This window comes from Nuphar pumila, chromosome 11 (genome assembly GCF_984573655.1).
Source record: "Nuphar pumila chromosome 11, dmNupPumi1.hap1.1, whole genome shotgun sequence".
Lineage (NCBI taxonomy): Eukaryota > Viridiplantae > Streptophyta > Magnoliopsida > Nymphaeales > Nymphaeaceae > Nuphar > Nuphar pumila.
This window is the reverse complement of record NC_143259.1, coordinates 57759135-57779417: the sequence shown is the minus strand read 5'-3', so window position 1 is coordinate 57779417 and position 20283 is coordinate 57759135. Positions and strand designations below refer to the sequence as shown.

At 35.9% G+C, this 20283-nt stretch overlaps 1 pseudogene; it reads right to left on the bottom strand.

Moving 5' to 3' along the window:
* Nucleotides 1-4402: 4402 nt before the first annotated feature.
* LOC149822385 (uncharacterized) overlaps nucleotides 4403-20283 on the bottom strand; it is a 40503-nt pseudogene continuing 24622 nt past the window's right edge.

The following is a 20283-nucleotide window of genomic DNA, read 5'->3' as shown; positions in this document are numbered from 1 at the left end:
GAATCCTAAATAGAATTTTGGATCCAAAGTCTGGAATCCTAAATGGAATTGGATCCAAAGTCTGGAATCCTAAATGGAATTGGATCTGAAGTCTGGAATCCAAAATAGAGTTGGATCCGAAGTTTGGAATCCTAGATGGAATTGGATCCGAAGTCTAAAATCCAAAATGGAGTTGGATCTGAAGTCTACAGTCCTAGATGGAATTGGATCTGAAGTCTGGAATCCAAAATGGAGTTGGATCCGAAGTCTAGAGTCCTAGATGGAATTGGATTCGAAGTCTGAAATAAAAAATGGAGTTGAATCCAAAATTTGGAATCCTAGATGGGATTGGATTTGAAAATTTGAATCTAAGGTGGAAATTAGAAATATGAATCCAAGGTTGAACTGGATTCTAAACCCAGAATCCAAGATGGAATTGGGTTTTGAAAATCGAAATGGGGCTTTGAAGATGGATATGGATTTTGGAAATCCAAATTTGAATTTAAAACTTAGGAAAAATTGAATTTTGAGATTCAGAATCAATCTCAAAACCTTTAATTTTGAATTGAGAATCAAGACTCAATCTTTAGATAGCACTTTAAAGATAAAGATTAAACTTGATTTTGAAGTTTGAATTTGAAATCAGAAGATGAATAAGGAATTTCAAAGTTAAAATTGAACTTTGAAAATTGATCTGAGATGTTAAATTGAATTTGAAATTGAATCCTGAAAATGAAAATGAATTTGAATTTTCAAAGTTGATTTGAACTTTGAAATTGGATTTGGATTGGAAATTGAATTTAGAATACAAGAATGAATTTGAAATCTCAAAGTCAAATTGGACTTTGAAATTGAAATTTGAATATTTGAAATAAGATAGAAGAATGAATTGAAATGGAAATTGAAGATTAGTTTGAGAAATGAAGAAGATATTTGAAGAGTTATCTCAAAATTCACTTGGATTTTTGAAATAATATGAAAAGCATTTTGAAAAATATGATGTAATTCTATCCTAAATGATGAAATGATTTAAAGAATTTTGAAATTAGATTTGAAAAGCATATTTCATTCTTTAAATGAATTGAAATAAGATTGAGGATATAATACATCCCTGACTATGGTCATTGAATGTATTATATAGTAATCATATTTAAATTCGAGTGAAGAATAAAATACATTTTGGTGCCTTTATAGAGTTTAAAATGAAATTGACTCTCAATATATCCTGACTATGGCCATTGATATATATTTTGAGTTAGTTCTAAGTTAAACTCTGATAAAGGAAGTAAATGTTTAGAAAATATGATGATTTTTGAAAAAGATCCGGTGGGGATCCAATATTATTCCATAAAAGATGAAAATCCTAAGTTTTGTTCACACCTTGACTATGGCCATTGATGCAAATCGTCAACTTAGGATTTAATCATCTTTTATAAAATGGTGCACGTGCCATTCGTGTTCCCATTTGTGAATTTTTGAAAGTAAAAGAAGAAAATGATATGAAAACAAGTAATTTATGATATTTACAATGCTCATTCATTCTAGCTGGAAATATAAAGATTCTCATTAGTATCTGGCTATTACAACTTTTAGATTGAAATTTCAAAGGATTCCTAATTTATGAAGGACAATAGCATTTGCCATGTATCTCCTGCAAAACAGGATAAGCATAAAGCAAAATACAAAAATATATAAGGAAACTAAGATGCTAAAATTGCATATGCTGATGGAAAAATACATGTGAAAATGCATATGCAAGTGCATTATGCTAATGAGAAAACATATATAAGAAGGCATATGCAATGCCAAAGCTAATGAAAATATGCACATGAGAATGCATATGTAATGAGAGTACAACAACTAGTGAACTATACACAGTGTTTGCACTAATAAAGAAAACATGTATGTGATGGAGTTTACAGGTATGCTATGAAAGTGCATAAATATGGATGCAACTTATAGCAGGTAAGGGTGGTGATGAAGTGGCGGGTGCCACAGTGAAGATGCTCTGGTGAGATGACATGCAGTTAAAAACAATGGATGATGTTGGGGAAGTGTATGAAAGTGCAAGTGTTACTGTGTCAAGGTGCAATGAAGAGGCAGTGCTGCAGCAAAAGATGGTGGTGGGCGCACTGAAAAGGCTACCGCAGTGATGATTTGCAAGTGATGTGGATGTGTGACAGATGTGCACGGATGCTGCCAGTGATGAAGTGAATATGATGCTGGTCTTGAGATGAAGCCATAACAGGAAACGCCACAGCAATGCATTGGTGGTTATGTGAGAGGCTAGAGTGGGAAAATGATAGAATTAATGCATGGACAGACAAGCATGTATGCCTTGGAGATTGACGATTTTGAGCAAGTTCTAGCCCTCTGGAAATTTCATAAAGTTCAGAAAGGTTTCCAGCCTGCTAACCGGTATGCTGGTATGTATTGCAGGTGTTTCCATGGATTTCACTGGCTACCATAACCACACTCTCATTGCTACTCCTTCTTTCATTACTATACAGGCGAGGTCATACAGTCTTGACATACTGAACACTAACACCTTGTGTTGACGCAAATCTTGCTAACAAAGACTAATGCACATATGATAACACAAATTTTACCTCCTGCTAACACTGGTTCAGCATGTTTACATACGTTGACTGCTAAGACATACACCGACTTGTTACAGACTATCTACACTATCATTTCAATATTCAGGGCTAACTCCCTCAATTATATGGTTCACACCTGCACACAGACTACTTAACATTCATCCATGGTAGTTGAATCCTAATTTCAAACTCTGATACAACACTATAAACACCCCAAAATTTTCAAAATCTTTTAAATATTTCATTTTTGCCCCTGATTTCATTTTCTGAGCAATTGAGTCACTTTTTCTATTTCATTTCTCAAGTTTTACTGAAATTAAATTCATTTTATATAGCTGACTCGATTTCGGATCCGGATCCATTGTCAAGATCCAAATCTGAGCCTCGTTGTCTAACTTTTAAATTAAAAATATAGAAAATACCAAAAATAGTTTTTAAATAGCTCGGACAGTCCATCCAACATCCATTTGGGTCCATCGCATTGTATTTCTCGATTCGAGTTTCAAAACTCAAACATTTTCTCAAAACTTGGATCCAAACCCATTCTTTTGAAGAAATTTCCCCAAAATAACCCTGACTTTTCAGAAAAACTCTTCGTTTGTAAATATTTTGAAATTTTGTAAAAGTAGTTTAAATTCCTTAGTTTTTAGAGTTTTGTTTTCAAAAATACAAAAAAATATAGAAAATTTTGAAAAGAACAAAAAAACAAAAATATAGAAAAGAAAGAAAAAAACAGTTTTGAGAACCTTCTTTTTGAAAATACCCCTTTTTCTAAAAACCCCTTTTGAAAAACACTTTTTATAACCACCTTTTAGAAAAATCCTGAAAAGAGCCCCTTCTTTGGAATTTAAAGAAATTTGCAACGGCCATCCTCCCGGGCACCCTCTATCGCCTCCTCTCCCGCTCGATGGCCCTCCATCTCCAACAATTTCTCTCTCGAACTCTCCTCTTCCTATTTAAAAAGGGCGCACACAAGGAAGCACTTCATCCATTCCATTCCATCCCACTCGATCGACTCCACAACCTCTGGAAGCTTCATCCATCCATTCCATCGAGGATCAATTCTTGAGCCCATCCATCCCCCACCTTGCCATTTCGCAATCACATTCTTCCCCTCTCCTTGAAGCCTCTCCTTGGGCGGAGGAGGTAAGTGACTCCCCTCTCTCTCCCCGTCTCCTTTCCCTTTTAATTTTTGTATAGCCTTTACGATTTAATCCTGCTCTTCTCATTTTTTTCTTCTTTCTTTTTTTTTTCTTATTTTAATTCATTAAGTAGCATAAAGGTAGGATCGACCTGCATATAGTAGGATCGATCCACCCTGTGCGAGATTAACAGGGAAAAAACACTATTCCAACATATTTCTCTTCTTTCGTATTTTATTACGGTATAGTAGACTCCATTTCCTATCTTCTCCTGTTACTTCAATCCTTTTGTTCATATCAGACTCCATTTTAGATGATCAATAGGTATGTTGATTTGATTTTCTTTTTTCTTTTTTTTGGTTCCCCATTGTATATTCTGCATAAATTCATTACATTATGTTGAGAAGGATAGACCTCTGTGATTGCCTTCTATTTTGTGAATCGGTGATGCCTTGCTATGGCATCACTGATTCATCCATCTATATCCCATTTTTTTTTATTTTGATTTCTTGCTTATGGTCAATTATTTGTAATCATTTTGATAATTCATTTTATTCTCTTTTGTTCTCTTTATCATCGTCCATTTTTTGTGCCTAATGGCTTATCGCCTATAATTTCCTATTTCTCAGGTTTTGAATTTCTGATTTATATTTCATCTTCCGCCCAACTGATCCATTCAATTTAGTCCAAAGCTCCATATATCACAACAAAGCAAGGCAATATAGCCCTTCCATTAAAGACATAAAGTTCATCCAAGTTTGAATAGGTTCCAACTTGACTTGCAACTGAGTCATACCTGCTACAGGGGTTGACCTCCTCAATTGCTTCATGATTTTTCTTGATTCTCCCGACAATCACCCGACAAACCAACATGGCCCTCTTCTCATTTGATCTGGTTTTGACAGAATCATGAGCTTTGCCACTGCTAGCAGTCGTGCAAATCCCACCAGTTCCTTCAATCTTGAATATGTTCTTAATAATATTGCATATATTGCAATTGGCAATCGAGTTACATAGAGTGGAGGTTCCATTAATACCAATTGAACAGATGAATGTGGTACAGAGGAACGTGAGCAGTTCATTTCCATGCTATTAATCTGGGGTGTTTCTTCGTGAGCTTGTTTGCTTTTGCCTTCACTGAATCCCAATAGTCTTCGAACTTGTTGATGGTCTTTTGAGTGTTGTGAACCTTGAGAATCCTGTCTATCCTGCAAACTGGGCTTTCCTTCTTTAACCAACTTGATTGGAATATGATCTCCACTATGTTTCTGCTAGAATCCCCTGGTCCCAATTCAGATACTGTTGGCCATAAAAAAAACAGGGAGACTAGATCAGTTTTTGAGCTTTCAGAAACAAATGAAACAAAGCACAATTGAAAAACAGAGGAAAACAATGATCCATAAGCTACATAGTTTCTGATGCAAACATTGATAAGCAGATAAACTTTAATAGGCGAAATTTAGTCAATGGTGCAGAAAAAAAAAATAGAGAAACACAAAGGAAAAATCCCAGCTTCTAAAATTTCTTTTGTGTCTTTGTTAAATGATAGAATTTGTAACTCAATTGCAGGTAATTTTTGTTTCTGGTAGCAACAGCTTAACTGCCGATGACATCCCTTTTAAACCTTGCTTCTTCTCATTTCCTTGAATGAATTTACACTGTGCCATTTGAACAAAAAATTAACCTAGATTTTCAACATGAGAAACACATCTTCAAGGAAGAAACAACATGTTTTTGCTAAGGGGTACTTATCAGAAGTTGAAAAAAAAGAAATACAACATCATCCTCTTTCATTTTGACATAGCTAGTTAGCATTAGATTCTCTTTTCTTCTTGAAATCTGTTGAATGGTAATGTTTGGATTTTTCTTCTCCCTTTCTTTCATTTTGACATAGCATCATCATCCTCTTTCCATCAGGCATTAGCTCAATTAAACCCAGCTCAAAATGAGAATTCTGTAATATGGTGATCCTAAAATTTTTTGAGTTGGCTTGTATGAAGGCGCAAAAGAAAAATCCTGCAATCAAACTCATAAGCATCACAGTTGATCCAAACACTGCATATATAATGTGTCAGTGTTTACTATGTCTTAGATGTCAAATTTTCCATTTTATATTTAGCCATGTATCATAATCTGATTTCATTATCGATTCATCCCACCATGTATTATTTTCATCTCTTCTTTCTCTTTTTATTTTATTTTTATTTTATTTATTTATTTTTATTATTATTATTTGCACTACATGAGAGCACTTGGTTATCGTATCCTCTGTTCATTCTGCATTTTATTTCACAGTATTTGTTCATTCCCTGTTTATTCCCTACAACGTCCACTCATTTGTTACTACCATGGGTTGGCACTCCAACACTATACCTACAACACCTTACATTTCACTCATCACCTGTAGTTTCCAGCCACACTTTCATTTTTCATTTGCCATTACCCACTTCTACCACCTGCCATACACTTACATTGTCCTGCAAGTCATACTATTCATCTCAGCCACTTGCATCCACACACAACAAATTAATCATCTATCCAGCCCATTTCTACCACATGGCAATACTGCTGAAACATCTACTTTCTTGCACTACAGGTGCAGCCATGGCTGTATTTTTATCTCAGTCATATTTTCTAACACTTCAATCCACCAGTGTACACCACATGTACACAGCAGCTATGTTTCCTCATAAATCCACCACCACACTTTTACCCATTGCCATTGTCTCCCAGTTGCAAACTCGGCATTTGCAGCACACTCTTATATCCATTTCATTGTTATTCATCTCTTCAAATGTTTGTAGTCACTTCTTAACCAACACCTGCAGCTCCTACAACAGATACATAACTCCGTGCACACTATTCCACCTGCATTATATCTCTCACAGTGTGCACACCCACTGTGTGCACACTCCACCATTTTTTTCTTTCTCACAGCCACCAGTTCTTTATATCATTCAAACACAATTCGCTAAGCATACTCAGTTTTCATCTCTCCTACCTCACAAAACATTATGTAGGTCGTATATATATATGTCATTTTCCATCTTTCCATCATGTATATCCTGGCATATGAGCATTTTACCATTGACATCTATATGATATGTGCAATTTTCTTCTATTTTTTTACTAATCAAGTGTTTTGCAGGGAATATGTGGAAAATGTCATTACTTGGGAGTTGTACTTTCAATTTTAAATGTTGTAATAAGTTAGGTCTTAAATGAGAATTTACATTTCCAACTTTTAGATAGAATGAATGAGCATTGTAAATGTCATAAATGGTTGGTTTTTCATGCTTTTTGCCTTTATTTTCCAAAATCTCACAATGGTAAACCACGAATGGCATGTGCACCATTTTATAAAAGGTGATTAATCCTAAGTTTATGATTTACATCAATGGCCATAGTCAGGATGTAAACATGACTTAGGATTTTCATCTTTTTTATAGAATAGCATCGGATCCACACTGGACCCTCTTCAAAAATCATCATATTTTTAAATATTTTCTTCTTTTATCAGAGTTTAGTTTAAAATCAGCTCAATATATATATCAATGGACATAGTCAGGATATATTGAGAGTTAATTTCATTATAAACTCTATAAAAGCACCAAAATAGGTTTTATTCTTCACTTGAATTTAAATATGATTGTTATATAATATATCCAATGACCATAGTCAGGGATATATTATATCCCCAATCTTATTTACATTCATTTAAAGAATGAAATATGATTTTCAAATCCAATTTCAAAATTATTTAAATTCATCCATCATATAGGATAAAATTGCATCATATTTTCAAAATTCCCTTTCAAAACCCCAAGTGATCTTGAATATCTCTCTTCAATTTCTATTTCAACTCATCAATTCTATCTCATTTTCAAAGTTCAAAAAGTTCAATTTGACTTTGAACTTTAAAGTTCTTTTTATATTCAAAACTCCAATCAAATTCAAAGTTCAATTTAACTTTGAAATTCTTGATTCATTTTCTAAATTCCAAATTTAAGCTTCAAATTCAAAGTCCAATTTGACTTTGAAATTCATTTGTATATTCAAAATTCAATTCTCAAATCAACTTTCAAATTCCAAATCCATTTTCAAGATTCATACTCAAATTCAAATTCAAATTCAAATTCAATTCAGCAATCTCAAAAATTCAAATTCAAAGTTCAATTTAATTTTGAAAATCTTGATTCATCTTCTGATTCCAAATTCAAAGCTTAAAATTCAAAGTCCAAATTGACTTTGAAATTCATTTATATATTCAAATTTTGATTTCTAAAATTCTAATCAAAATTCAAATTTTAGATCAACTTTGAAATTCTTGATTCATCTTCAGGATTCAAATTCGAATCCAAATAAACATATCAAATTTCAAAGCTCCATTTAAACTTTGAAATTCTTGATTCATCTTCTAAATTTAAACTTCAAAAATCCAATTCTACATCTAGAACCCAATTCCACTTTGGATCTCAGACTTTAGATCCAATTCCATTTTAGGATCCAGAATCCAGTTCCACTTTGGATCTCAGACTTCAGATCCAATTCCATTTTAGGATCCAGAATCCAGTTCCACCTTGGATCTCAGACTTTAGACCCAAAACCCATTTTAGGATCTAGAATCCAATTCCATCTTGGATCTCAGACTTCAGATCCAAATTCCATTTAGGATCCAGAATTCAATTCCATGTTGGATCTCAGATTTCGGATCCAAATTCCATTCTAAATTTTGGATCCAATTCCATCTTGGATCTCAGATTTCAAATTCAAATTCCATTTTAGGATTCAGACTGAGGATTTTAATTCTAGCATGATTTCCGGATTTCAAATCCAATTTCACTTTCAAATCCCATCTGGACTTCTTAAATCTATTCCTATTTTTAAAAAATTCCATTTGGATTGCTCAAGTCCAAATTCCATCTCAATTTCCAACCTTAAATCTGGAATTTAATTCCACTTCAAATATTCATTTCCTCTCGTAAATCCAAGTTTAAAATTCAAATTCAAAGTCCATTTCTGACTTTGAAGCTTCATTTCCTTTTTCACTCATCTCCCAATCATTCTTTTCAAAATCAAAGATTTATTTTCCCAACTCTGATTATTTCAAAGACTTAGAACTTCAAGTTATCTTTCTTGATCTATCTCAAGTTCTAAAGCTAGATTCAACCATTTCTTCACTCTATTATCAGATTCATCTGAGAAAAACTTGGAGATTTCCAAAATCTTTTTTTTTAAAAAGAGCATACATCCTTGCATTGCACAAGCATGATTCTTTGTGCATTTAGACTTAGAATAAATTCTTAGGTAATATTTTAGCAAAGCAAAAGGCATAAATTCGATCATTGGTTTGATTACCCCTGGTAAAGGCTCCAGGAACGGTCGAACCTCGTATCGACGAGCGAATCCCGTCTCTCCATTTTTTCCCGAAATATTTTCAAAACGGATGCGAGTTATTTGCTAAATATTTTTAAATCAAGGTCAAGTGGGACCCCGCAAAAGAGTTCCTCTTCTCTCTTCTTTTCTTTTCTCTTCTCTCTTCTTTTCTGTCTTTTCATTTCTCCCTTCAAAAAGGAGAAATAGAGGTCAGAAAGGAAAAAGAAAAGGAAGAGAGAGAAACCACAAGAGAAAAAAATTTGCGATGATCACAGTTTTGGCGACCGTGATGGGACTTCGTCTTCGTTCGGTCGAATTGTGCCTTTTTGCTTTGCTTTGATATTATCTAAGTCTTTATTCTACAAATGTCAACTACATTTCCATGCAAACCTTAGGAGCCTAGACTTTGTCCTAAGCAGACATCATTGCATATAGGATCTAAGTATGGTTTGGTAGGACCATATTGAGGAGATTATTCCATGTTCACATTAGACCTAGGTCTGTGTGATCATCGCAAAATTTTTCCTCTCGTAATATTCTCTCTCTTCCTTCTCTTTTCCTTTCCAACCTCTTATTTTCCTCCTTTTTGAAGGGAGAAAGATAAAAGATGAAAAGAAAAGAGAGAAGAGAAAAGAAAGAAGAGAAGAGAAGAGGAATTCTTTTGCGGGTCTCACTTGACCTGAATTTTGAAAATATTTTGAAATAACTCGCCTCCGTTTTTGAAATATTTGCAGGAAAATTGGGAGACGGGATCCGCTCGTCGATACGAGATTCGACCGTTCCTGGCGCCTTTACCAGGGGTAATCGAACCAAGGGTCGAATCTATGCCTTTTGCTTTGCCTAAATATAATCTAAGAATTTATTCTAATTCTAAATGCACAATGAATCATGCTTGTGCAAATGCAAAGATGTATGCTCTTTTTGAAAATATTTTGAAGAATTTCCAAGTAAATCTGATAAAGTGAAGAAATGATTCCTAACTTAGAACTTAAGATTTGAAGTTCTAAGTTTTTAGAATAATCAAGAGCTTGGGAAAATAAACCTGGATTTTGGAAAATAATTTTGAAGTTTTGAGAAAAGGAATTTTCAAAGTCATAAATGGACTTTAAATTAGAACAAAATGAAAATGGAATTGAATCAGAAGGAAATATAGAGTTGGGAAATTTGAAAAAAATGGAATTGATTTAAAAGTTGGATTTTCAAGATGAAATCCGAATCCAATATCTGGATTCTGAATAGAGTTCAAAGTTGAATTTTGAATTTAGGATCTGAAATGGGAACTTGATTTGAAATCAGGAATGAAATGGAATTGGCTTTTGGAATTAAAGTGGAATTTGGATTTGGAATTTTGAATGGAATCAGATTCAAGATTTGGAATCCAAAATGGAATTGGGATCTGAAGTTTTGGAGATCCAAAGTAAAGTTGGATATAGATGGAATTGGATCTAAAGTTTTGAATGGAATTGGATCCGAGATTTGGAATCCAAGATGAAATTTGGATCTGAAGTCAGGGATCCAAAGTAAAGTTGGATTCTAGATCCTAAATGGAATTTGGATCTGTAATTGGAGATCCAAAGTGGAATTAGGTTCTGGATCCTAGAATGGATTTGGATCTGAGGTCTGAGATCCAAAGTAGAATTGGGTTCTGGATCTTAGAATGGATTTGGATCTGAGGTCTGAGATCCAAAGTAGAATTGGGTTCTGGATCCTAAATGGAATTGGGATCTGTAATTGGAGATCCAAAGTGGAATTGAGTTTATACTTGGAAATCTGGATTCAAGTTGAGATTAGGATTGGTGTAAACACACCAAATTTTTACCTTCATCCAGTGTTTGTCCATTTCATAAGTCATCACAGATCATTGCATGTCATTGCACGCATTCTGCATAGCATTGTATGACATTGCATCTCATTTTCGAGATCCAGCACTCTTATTTCAAAACATTCAATCCAGATTTGAATTTTAAAGCTTTATTTCAAAATCAATTTCAAAACCTGGGTTTTTATTCAATACTCTGTCATTTTCCAACCCCAGGACTTTGTATTTCGAAATATTTTCTCAGAAAACAATCTGGATTCCTTTCAAATTCAAACTTTAATCTATTTCAATTCACAGATGAGACCCATTTAGATGGTGTCGCTTCTGAATGCCTCTATTCATCAAATTTCTCAAATTTTTGAAAGTTTCAGTCCGATCAGGACTCTGTCTCAGAGTCCTAATCCGGTCAGAAGTCTGGTTTTTAAGTCTGTTTTACTTCCATTCTCAATCTTTTTCGTTTGTTTTCGAAATTTAGGTCATTTCACAGAGTCCAGTTAGTTCAGGACTCTATTTTAGAGTTCAGTTGAGTTGGGAGTCTAACCCTGACTTGGTTTTCTGACTTATTTCATCATTTCTTGATAAAATCTTTTGAAAATTCTTTCATTTGGCTTTTAAAATCTAAAATCTCAGAGTCCTAAGAGTTCAGGACTCTAACCCGGAGTTCCAGTTCGCTTGAGACCCTATTTTCAAAGATCTTGAATTTCAAATACTGATTTTAACCCCTTTTCAAAGCCATTTTCAGTGTTTATTTCAAAAATGTTCAAAATTCGATGTGGGCCCACTCAGTTGGCACCATATCCAAAGGAATTCTAACTCAGTTAGGACCTTATGCCATTTCAAAAATCCTAATTTTAAGTTTACTTTTGAAAATCTTTTGAAAACTCCTTCAATTTCAAGTTTTAAAATCGCTTTTTGAAAAACTCAAGTAGGGCCAACTCGGGGTGGCGCCATATTCGAGTAAGTCAGGGCTAGACTAAGGTTAGTTGATGTCTTGGTTAGTGTTAGAGGTTTAGAAGAGTCAAAACCATTTTGAAAAACTCATTTTTGAAAGTTAGTTTTTAAAACTAGTGTTTTTAAAGGTTTTTAAAAGTGTTTTAAAAACCCAATGTGAGAGAATGCCAAGTGGCACCACATTTGGGGGATTTTTAGGTTTAGCTAGGGGTTAATTAGGAACTATTTAGGATAATTTAGACTAAGGGCATATAGGTAACTCCACCCAAAAATCGCCCCCCCCTTTAGAGTCCAAAATTTTCAAAATTGTCAATTTTTAAACCTAATTTTTTTATTATAAATAGAGGCATAAGGGGGTCGATTTTCCCATCTCTCTCCTATTGGATTCTTGGAGCTTCTCTCTCCTCTCCAGCCCTTCCTCCATTGCTGCAACTCCAAGGTATGAACTTCTTCACTTTTCTTATTTTATTTAATGCTTTTTAATGCTTTAAACCTAGATTTAGGCTTGGACACCCCTTCTTATGGAAGATCAACCATGGTTTCACCTCAAGAACCATCAAGAACCAGCAAGAACAATCCAAGAAGGTGATCTAACCCTGTTTTGGATAATTTACAGAGATTTTAATCCATTAGAATTGATTTTAACATGATTCTTTGCATTATTAACCAATAAAATATATGATTTACCCTTTTTAATGGGTTAAATCTATGTTTTAAAGGTGATATCAAATTCCAGCCATTGATTCCCTGTTTTTAATTTATTTTCATGGTTTATTCATGTTTGTTTTACGTTCTATAGCATAGAAATAAGTTTTATTTACTGTTTTATGGTTTATTTTATTTATTTATATTAGTTAATGCATGGTTTTTCAAGTTTCTTAAATTTCTGTGTGTTCTAGGTTTAGAACAGTAAAGATGATGTTATTTCGGATTGAAGCACTCATTGTTTATTTCTGATTTTTTTATATGTGGTGAATGCATGAGTTATTGAGTTACTGTAGAAAAATCAGAGGTTTTGGATCTCGGGAACCCTGTCAAAAAAATCAGACATGAAATCGGGTTTTTAAAGCTTTAAAATCGTGGTTAAAATCAAGAAGGTAACTTGCTGTGATGATATTTCTCTCATCTTATATCCGATTTTAGATCTGTAAAGTGCTATGGATTCACATTGAATAGATCTGTCTGCTGTGAAATTTTCTGATTTTTTGATCACTGTTTAGTATTTTTCCCTTTTTAGAGAATCTGTTTTTAATTTTAAAACTCGTTAGGGTTTACCAAAACCCTAATCAGACTTGTGTTAGTCATAAATCCCAAACCACAGATCCGATTTTAGATCTGTAAATTGGGAAATCTCTGTTTTCCTTTCTAGTTAGTCTCTGTAAAATTTCATAAATTTCCATGGAGATTTGACCCCTGGTTCAGGTCTTGGACTGAGACTGGTTGGTGAATTAGGTCAAAAATAGCATATTTTTAGGGTTTAATGCAATTTTCTGATTAATTTAATGTCAAAAAATTATTTTTATAACTCCAATTCGATATTAGGGTTATAACAAGTGCAGGTACCAATTTTTATGGATTTTGGAATCCATTTGATGGCTGAATTGAGCAAATTGCAAAACCGGGTTCCTGAAAGATCCAAAAACACTGCAAAAATCACAAAATTTGTGATATTATTGGATTTTCGTGAATAAGCATATGGTTTTAGGGTTTTATCATGTTTATAATCATATTAGGATGCTTTAGGTTTAATTTTGTGCTCATTTGATTTCATTTAGTGCATAAAACCTAAATTTTTACCAAAATCTCTTTCTAAAAACCCTGATTTCAAGGCCATAGTCTTGCTATCAGGGGCAATTTGGTCATTTGACCTAAATTTTGAAATCCCTAACCCTAATTTCATATTTTTAATCATGTCATAGCATATTTGGTTTGAGTTTATTACATTCAAATTTCAAAACTTGCATTTTATCAAAATATCTTTCTAAAAACCCTAATTTCAAGGCCATAGTCTTGTTATTAGGGGTATTTTGGTCATTTGGACCCCAATTTCGAAATTTCATATTTTATCTTCCTTATTTATTCAATTTTATTTCATACTTTATCATTTTGATTTAAGGGAATCATGGCAAAAAGGGCTTATATCTAGCAAAATCCCACAATTTCCTAATATTGTTGGATAAATCTAGAAAAGCCAACATATTTTCATTAACCAAGTTTTCTAGTTTTGCAGGTACATTGAAGACTTTATTTCCCATGTATTTAAATTTCAATAGTGATATAATTTGTAATTAAACTTTGGAATAAGAATTTACATTTCCTGCTTAGCTTAGGTTGCATTGCATATAGCTTATTTTTATAATTTTAATGTGTGATGGATGATGATTCATGCATATTTTTACAAATTCACCATGGTCTACACGAATGGCACATGCACTAGCTTCTATGAAGTTTATAAACTTGGTGGAATTTGTATTTATGGCCATAGTCAGAATATGAATGATACTCAGATTTATGATCTTCACATTAGCCACATTCAGCCTACACTCTTAGGCTAACTTCAAAATGCACTGCATTTCTCAAAAATACAAAAAGTATTTCTCAATTCCTTAAATCCATATTCATTCATTTCATGCATTTGCCAATTCCAATCTCAATTCAAAGAAGTTCATTTTCTCAAAATCCCCTAAGTCTTATAGCAAAATCGATTTTCCCAAAGGCATTGAATTTCAAAGAATATTTCAGGTATTTCTCAAGTTCATAAACTCAATTTTCCAAGTTATGCAGTCAATTTCAAAGTTTGAAGTTAGAAAAATCAAAGTTTTTCTAAGTCTTATTCAAAAGAATATGGATTTGCCAATGATATTTCAAATATTTCCCAAATTCCAAATTCAAATTTTCTGAGTTAGAATTTCAATTTCAAAGTTCGAATTCAGAGAAACCAAGTCTCTAAGAATCGATTTTCACCAAATGTCAAGGATTTCTCAAAATCGATTTTTACTTCTCTCAGAAGTACATTTCAAATCCCATTTCACGATTTCTCATCTGATATCATTTCCAAGATTTACATTTTCTAAATATTTCAATCATTCAAAGCAAACATCATGTTTTCAAATGTGCATTTTCTGAAAATTCATAGCACATTCCTGATTCTATGTGCATTTAGAAATTAGAATATGATTTAGACAAGTTGAATAGAGTAGAGCATAAGATTGATCCTTGGTTCAATTACCCCTGTTAAAGGTGGTAGGAACGGTTGAATCTCGTACCGACAGGCGAGTCCCATTCTACGGAATTTTCCCGCATTTTAAAAACGGAGGCGAGTTATTTTCAAAAATCTTTTTCAAAGGTCAGTTTGATTTGCAAAAGTTAAAAATTTTGCGATAATAACAATTGGTCAGCTTTGCTTTATGATATCATGTGAACCTAGGAGCCTAGACTTGAACCCAGCTGACATGGAATGCATATAGACTAGGTATGGTTTGGTAGGACCATATTGAGGAGAATTATTCATGCTCACATAGACTTAGGTCTAATACAACACTCCTCAATTTAGGAATTGTATGAAAACAATGCTTGCTTCTTCAAATATTTCAAAAATCTATCTCTTTAGGACTTAGAGCCTTCTGTTTGATTGCATGTGCTCATGTTTTTCAAAAATCACCCCACCTATATTGTCCCGGTCTTCACGTTGCTGGGCTCTCTTCCAGAACCATAGTTCGGGACAGAGCCTCACAACTGGGCCACTTATTTGGGTGAAAACCCCCCTGCCACGTACCAAGGGCCATAGTCCAACGTATATCGGCAGGTGCTCAAGGATGTAGGATGTTGGAAAACTTGAACCTAGAACCGGAGAAATTGATTTTATGCCACGTACATTGAGCCTTGGCTCGACTATATAGGCATAACTGGATTGGATACAGATGATCTGAACCTTAGAGTTAGGATTAAGGTCCCACAGCCATTTCAAAATTTGTGCATCTAAAGTCAGCTTTTAGGGAATGCTGTATGTGCATACTTGTTTGTGCAGAATATGATTGAATATGTTATAGTCATATTTTCTAAAAATACTGGACGCTTTTTCAAAATTCCCCAGTCCATGTCCATGTACTGTCTATGTTTTAAATCCTGGACGATTTTCAAAACACTTCATTTTATAAAGTACTTCCTTATATTTCATTAAACCCTGGACGATTTTCATAAAATTCCTCCATTTTCTTCAAAACTCCGGGTGATTTCCCATCTTTCCTGTCTTCTGGATCTCGAATTTCCTGCTTTATTTTTATCCTGCCTGCATTTTTCTCAAAATTCCTGTATTTTTCTCAAATCTTATTCCAATTTCCATGTCTTCCAGTCCGATGGCATCCAGTCAACTTGATTCAGTCTTCCCTGAGGGTCACATCTCCTACGAGGTGCGACAATGTCTTCCCGAACATCGAGTCCTCAGCACCGGATCCTTCTTTCCCCGGTGGTATTATTCATGGTTCAAGAACTTCTCTCATACGTTTCCGGACCATCTGGACGAGTGTGGATTGAAACTGGCGTCCGCAGTGGGAAAGCAGACAGTCAACGGCAACTTGATCCATGCACTAGCAGAGCGGTGGAATCTGAGCACTTCTACCTTCTGGTTCCCGTGGGACGAGATGACAGTGCTGATGGATGAATTTTTAGAGATCATGGGATTGCCCGAGCCAGCCGGTCAGCCTGGAGATCCATTGGAGAAACAGTTTCTGATTAATGTTAAGGGTCTGGACCCTAAGGATGCCTTAGCCCGCATGACAGGACGCAAGTCTTGGCCTCTGATTGAAGAAGATGGAAATGAATATGTGGATCTGCTCGAAATCTACAGACAGCTCGAGAGAGAATTTAGCATGCGATGGTTCTGTGCACGGTGGGATTGGCTTTCTTTCCCGACGGACGAAATTACATGGATATCATAATAGTTCAGCTTCTAAGGAGATGGGGAAGGCGACAGACCAGCCGCCTCTCAATAGCCATGGCCGCACTCGCCTTTCTATACCGAGGGTTGACTCGTTTCGCACTCGGAGAATCGATCCTAGTCGAAGGATGCACCTATGCCTTACAGTCTTGGTTCCTCCGGCATGTGTCAGTCCAAGCCAGTTTCTTCAGATACAATGGTGAGAAGCTCCTTCCAGTTGCACGATACCGGTTCTTGATCGACAAACTTCAAGAGGAAGAGGTCGTATGGGACTACTTTGATCGCCAGGAATCACCTCCCAGATATACTTATGCATACGGCAAGCGATTCAGGCTACTGGGCCCGTTCTTCTGCGCATATTATCATCCAGAGCGGTGTGTCAGGCAATTCTCTCAGAGGCAGAAGCGCGTAGAGATTCGTCCACTAGTCGGGGTTCTGCCAGAATTCGATCTCGCATCAGATCAGTGGTCCGGAGCATACCATTCTGCCAGACATGGCTGAGATTCCTTTGTCAGTCTTACTATTTTTCCTGGTCCTCGTGTATCTTCTGATCATCTGGAGTGGTGGAAAATTGTCTGTCCCCCTCCCCTCTGTCAAGTGTATTATTGATAAAATCATGTTTTTCCTCTCGATAAAAATTCCTTTATTTTACATTGGTTTGACGACCTCGCCTAGGTAACAAGGCATATTTTCAGTTACTTATCTTGCAAAGAATAGCAACGCAATTGTCGTAATCCCAGCGACGACTCAATCCCTAGTAATGGGATATTATTTCAATTGTCTACCAAAATTCTCAACAAATATTTTCCTCCAAACCAAATTTCCTTCAAAAGCCTAATCATCAGTTCTGCCCTGCAGAGAGCATCAGTAATATCCAAGAGAACATTTGCGATACCCGATGGTTGATACAAGATCCAGAAAGAAAGCCACATCAGTTGAAGGCGTCGCGTACTCAGTAGCTTCAGAAGAAGAGATGGACTCACCTCGATCAGTCCAGAGTCAGGGTCAACAGGCGGATGATGGCATCGATCCCCAAATGTACGTCATGTTTAAAAAGATGATGACCAAGATGCTGGTAGAACAAGCTGAGGCCAGTACTGAGCAAATTCAGACTAAGCAGAAAGATAAGGGTCATGCCGTCAAGAATGTGAAGATCAGTAAAACGCAGAATCGTCATGAGGAAATGTCTGATGAGTCAAAATCAGCAGATGATACTGATAAAGAGTATGAAAACAAGCAAGAATTCAAAAGGTCGACTCAGGGGCAGGGGTCGGCCTACAAATCCAAGAATCAGTCTGTTGACGACCCTACGCAGTCACAACTCAAAGATGTGATGAAAATAGTTAAGGATCTTCAAACTCGTGACAAGGGCAAAAGAGTCTTTACAAGTGAAGACTTCTATGATGGACTGGATGGGGATGATGATCTTGATAATCTCCCCAAGAAATTTATCAAGTTTGATGGTTCGGGTGACCCAAAAGCACATCTCGCCCTATTCTTCGCAGAATGTTCCAGGTTCAAGAGGAACAATCGTGCCTTATTTCTCTGCTTCCCTCGCAGTTTGGAAGGTGTCGCAGCAAAGTGGTACTCAGAGCACATTAATCCGATAGAACTGAAAGAATTCGACAAAGTGGTCAATTTATTTATTGAGCGCTTTCTATTCAACGCTGAAGCACTCCCGACTCTCAGTCATCTCTGCAGTCTGAGGCAGAAGGAAAACGAGAAGGCCAGGGATTTTATTCATAGATGGAGATCCGCTTGCAATAAGATGTGCGAGCCAATAGCAGAAAGACACGCACTATCTTTGATCCTGAGCAACTTCTCGCCACCCCTGAGGGGACTAATTTCTACATCTCCATCGAAGAGCTTCATAGAACTAACAGAACGAGCCGAATGGCTCGAGTTGAGTATGGAGAACGGGTCTTATGAAGGTTTTATGTTTACAAAGAATAACAGTCAACAAGAATCAAAGAAGAAAGCCCATTTTACCTACTCTGCCAATAACAGTAAGAATCAAAACAAAGGAAATGGAACAAATCATAGTTATGCTTCAGGAGGGTCAAATCCCAACAAAAGTGATCAGAAAGGCAAGTCGATTATTCAATATGATAAGCAGCCACAACAAACCCTCGAACAAAGATCAAGACCACAAGAAAAGCCAAAGCGGGAAGGATGGAGTTATAACCGCAAGTTTACTCCTCTAGACCAGTCCCTCGAGACAGTATTAGAATATATGCTCGGCAGTGATATGATTAAGCTTCCAAGGGTAGCTGACCCGCCAGTGGTTATGGGAAAAATGAAGGACAGATTCTGCAAGTTCCACCGAACTGTGGGATATGATACCGAGAACTGTTTCGTTCTCAAAAACATCATACAAGATTATATTGACAAAAATCTATTAGTAGAAGGGGCTGAAGATGAGAAAATGGAGATTCTAAAACAGCCTTTCTTGCAGCACTCAACAGCAATGATATCTGATCATCCCTTTCAGCCACAAGATCATATCCGACCATGCCCTAGCAGTGATATCAATGTGCAACATCAGGTATTAGTATTGCATAAGGCCCAGTCCAGTTCTCAAAAGATGGACCTCGTTTCAGCATTCAGTAAGCTGAAAGTTTCGAGAGAACCCGCTAGAATATCTCCAGAGGTAGCCAAAAGAATGCCATGGTTACCCAAGAACCTTGTCAAATCTACTTCGGAAAAAGGGAGAAAACAAGAAGAAAAGGTCGACACGGTGCAAAGACCAATCACTGCCCTCTCTAATATCCCTATCCTTGAGTTGGCACGTGCCTCTCCTAAGCATCAGCAAGTTCTGGATGATTTACTGCGAAAGATCAAAGTCAAGCCAGACACCACACCTGAAGACATGGCTCAGATCGTTAATCAGGCCATGACCAATGCTCCCATAACCTTCTCAGATGAGGATCTGCCAAAACCTCACGCATTTCATAACAATGCCTTGTACATTGTGGTGCGAACCCGGGGAATGACTGTACCCCACGTGCTTGTAGATGGAGGCAGTAGCCTCAACATTTGTCCTGAAATGACTGCCAAGGCTCTGGGTATAAAAGAAGAAGAGTATACACCGGATCCGATCACCATTTATGGGTTTGATAATCATGGACAGACAGCAAAGGAAAAGATCTTCTTGGAAATATTTATCAACTACTCTGTTCATACAGTGCTTTTCCATGTCGTCAACGTGCCACCAACGTATAATCTTCTACTGGGAAGAACATGGATTCATAATGCCAACGCCGTGCCATCCACTCTGCATCAGTGCATCAAGTGGTCTAAAGGTGGCATGATAACTACTTTTTTGGGGGAAGATCCTGAAGAGAGGCTACCTCAGCCTATGATCCCTAGGCCAACTTATACTGCTGATATCCCTAGCATTAGGGAAAGTGAAGAAATTGTTCTCAGTGAAAGCCTTGAAATGCTAAAGTTAGGAGCAACATCAGAGACAAATCACACAGC